Genomic DNA, 3,464 nt, shown 5'->3' on the forward strand with positions numbered 1-3,464 from the left:
GAATTTTCCAAAACAACATTAAGTAAACCGAGATATTAAAAGATTCCTCATTTTTAATACTCGTTTAACTCTAATGGTTTTCACGCCAACATTAAGTAAACATAGACATTAAGAGATTCCCCATTCTTAATTCTCATTTAACATAACGATTTTCCAAAAACAAACATCAAGTAAACAAAACATTAAGAGATTCCCCATTCTTAATTCTCGTTTAACTTAAACGATTTTCCAAAAACAAACATTAAATAAACAAGACATTAAGAGATTCCCCATTCTTAATACTCATTTAACTTAAACGATTTTCCAAAACAACATTAAGTAAGCAAGACATTAAGAGATTCCCCATTCTTAATACTCATTTAACTTAAACGATTTTCCAAAACAACATTAAGTAAGCAAGACATTAAGAGATTCCCCATTCTTAATACTCGTTTAACTCTAATGGTTTTCAAATTCCTCACCAAACAAACTCAAAACATATTATCAAATCCAATTCACAATCCACACCAAAACACATCGAATTTCATCGGTATTAACTTAGAACACGTCAAACATGATTAACACAAATCATCACAACATACCACTCAAGCACATCAAATTTCATTTACTCAAAATCATACACAAATGAGTTAAAGTCATTTTCCACGAAACATTCATCAATAACATCAAAACCTAACTCTAAGATTTTACCCATCAAGCCTTAGATTCATTTTTCCCCAAGTCAACACTCTAACCCTAACAAAACTCTTTTCCACACAATCACAGATAAGTCCGTAAATGCAAACTAAAAGTTTGGAAGGAGCCCTTACCTTAACGTTAGCTTTAACATTCGTTTCCGGTACCGCGAGTAATTCCGATAAAATCTCCGATCGCGACGTCGCTTCCAAGTTAGTCCACTAGCACCGTAGTGTGGTGGTGAGCAACTTTCCCTTATATCTCTTTGCGAAACGAAGCTTAGATCTAGATGAAACGGGAAGGTTTGTGTTTGACGGTTTTAAAATCTCTAACGCCGTTTTTCTTCGGTTTCGAATCAACGAGGAAGAGTGAAGTTAAGAAATCTTTTCTTTCACACTCAACAAACCTTGGGTTTCTAATCTTGAAGAAAGGAAGCAAAGAAAAACGAAAATGGAGGAAGGAGGGATTTTGGTCGCGCGTTAACAGAGGAAGAAGATGGAATTTTCCTTTTTTTCTTTCCTTTCTCTTTCTTTCCTTTCTTTTTCCTTTCTTCCTTTTTCCTTCTTTCCTTTTTATACCCTTTTTTTTCCTTTTCCTTCCTTCTAATTTCCTTTCTTTTTCCCTCCAAACAAACATATATAAATATTAAATATAACTTAACAAATATCTCAAAATATCTAGATATTTGTTAAATTACCATATCACCCGTAACGCATTAAATTCTCCGTAAAGGATTCACCGCACTTAATTTAATTTATTTATCGACGAGTAATTTTAAACGGCATCAAAATATCTTTTTGATCATATAAACTCCAAAATAATATTAACTTTGGCTAAAAAGCCTCCGAGCCAAAATCCAAAATACACAAAATACATAAAGTGTACTTTAAAATTATGGGTCTTGCATTACTACCCCCCTAAAATTAGTTTCGTCCTCGAAACTATGCGTCAATAAATAACTCTGGGTGTTGTTCTCTCATCTTGCTCTCCAGTTCCCAAGTCGCATCTCTAGTAATTGGGTTCCAAATTACCTTGACCAATGAAACATCTTTGGTCCTCAATCGCTTAATCTTCCTGTCATCAATTCTCACCGGTGGTACTTTGAATGACAAGTTATCCTTCAGTTGGATTGTGTCTGGTTCGATCACATGAGACGGATCTGCAAGATATTTCCTCAACTGTGACACATGAAACACGTCATGAATATTGGACAGTATCGGAGGCAATGCAATCCGATAAGCAACAGGCCCAATTCGTACAGAAATCTGATATGGTCCAATGAATTTCAGAGTCAACTTCTTCGATTTCAATGCTCTACCAACTCCAGTAGTAGGTGTGACTCTTAGAAATATATGGTCACCCTGTTCGAATTCTAAAAATCTGTGACGCCTGTCCGCGTAACTTTTCTGACGATCTTGTGAAGTCTTCATTTGCACCATCTCCGGTCCGACAATCATACTTTCACTGTCCTTATGCCAACACAAGGGCGTTTGACACTTGAGCCCATATAAAGCCTCATATACGCCCACCTTGTACGGAACATCCATTTAGTACCAAGCCTAAACACTAAGTCTAACACCGACACATTGAGTACAATATATCATTACCTAATGATAGGACTTCCAATCCATACCAAGAATGATCTTGGGTTATTGTAGAGGTAAACAAATCAAATTAATCGAGAAATCTCTATTATGGATAATTACATGGCAATATAACATACAATAATTTCAGTCAAAGACTTAACAGGCGTAAAAACAACCAAATCAAAAGGTAAAGCAGACACAGATAACTTCAAGAGATTTACACAATCCATGGCAATGAAGGAATGGGTCGCCCCCGAATCAAAAGTGCAGTTAGAGTGTTACCTGCGATCTCCCAGTCATGTTGAATCAGATTACCAGATGGATCCCCATCTTCAGCACTCACACAATAAATGAGTCCTCTAGCAGTAGGACGGGTAGCCGTAGCTACATTCACAACTGGTTCCACCTTTGGAGCCTTACAATTCTTTGCAAAGTGTCCTGGTTTATGGCAATTGTAGCAAGTAGGACTGTTAAAGGTACAAGCATTAGCATAATGTCCCTCTTCTCCACATCGGAAACATCGTATCACTTGTCCCACTTGTCTCCCAAAGTATTGGTTCCCTGGGTTATTCTGTCCCCCGTTGTTATCATGTGGTCGATTATAAGGTTTAGCAACTTGTTTTCCCTTGTTCCGGTAATACACCCGACTAGGCCCTCCTGGGTTAAAATTCCTTCCTCGGCTAGCTCTCCTATTCTTCATATCCTCAACTTCTCTACACTTTTCCACAAGAACTTGGAAACGTTGAATTCCCAAGGGTAAGACAGAGTCTTGAATATCATACTATAGTCTGTCTTGGAAACGATGACACACGAATGGTTCATCAATCTCTTCAAGGAAAAATCTAAAATGCCTTGATAGTGATTCAAACTTAGCAGCATATTCGCCCACGGTCATGTCCCCCTGATGCAGTTTCAGGAAATTATCACCCAGTTTAGTCCTAGCACTCATCGGGAAGTATTTGTCTAAAAACTTCCTTTTGAATGATTCCCAGTTCAACTCCTCGTGAGCTGATCTCATCAACAATCTTGTACTCCTCCACCAGTACTCAGCATCCCCTAATAGCATATAAGTGGCATAGTTGACCTTCACTTCTGCCTGACAGTTAATCATTTCGAAGATCTTCTCCACTTCTTGGATCCATTGATCCGCCTTCTCTGAATTCTCCTCCCCCTTAAACTTGGGAGGATTGTAACCACGGAAGT

Source organism: Cicer arietinum, chromosome 6, assembly GCF_000331145.2.
Source record: "Cicer arietinum cultivar CDC Frontier isolate Library 1 chromosome 6, Cicar.CDCFrontier_v2.0, whole genome shotgun sequence".
Lineage (NCBI taxonomy): Eukaryota > Viridiplantae > Streptophyta > Magnoliopsida > Fabales > Fabaceae > Cicer > Cicer arietinum.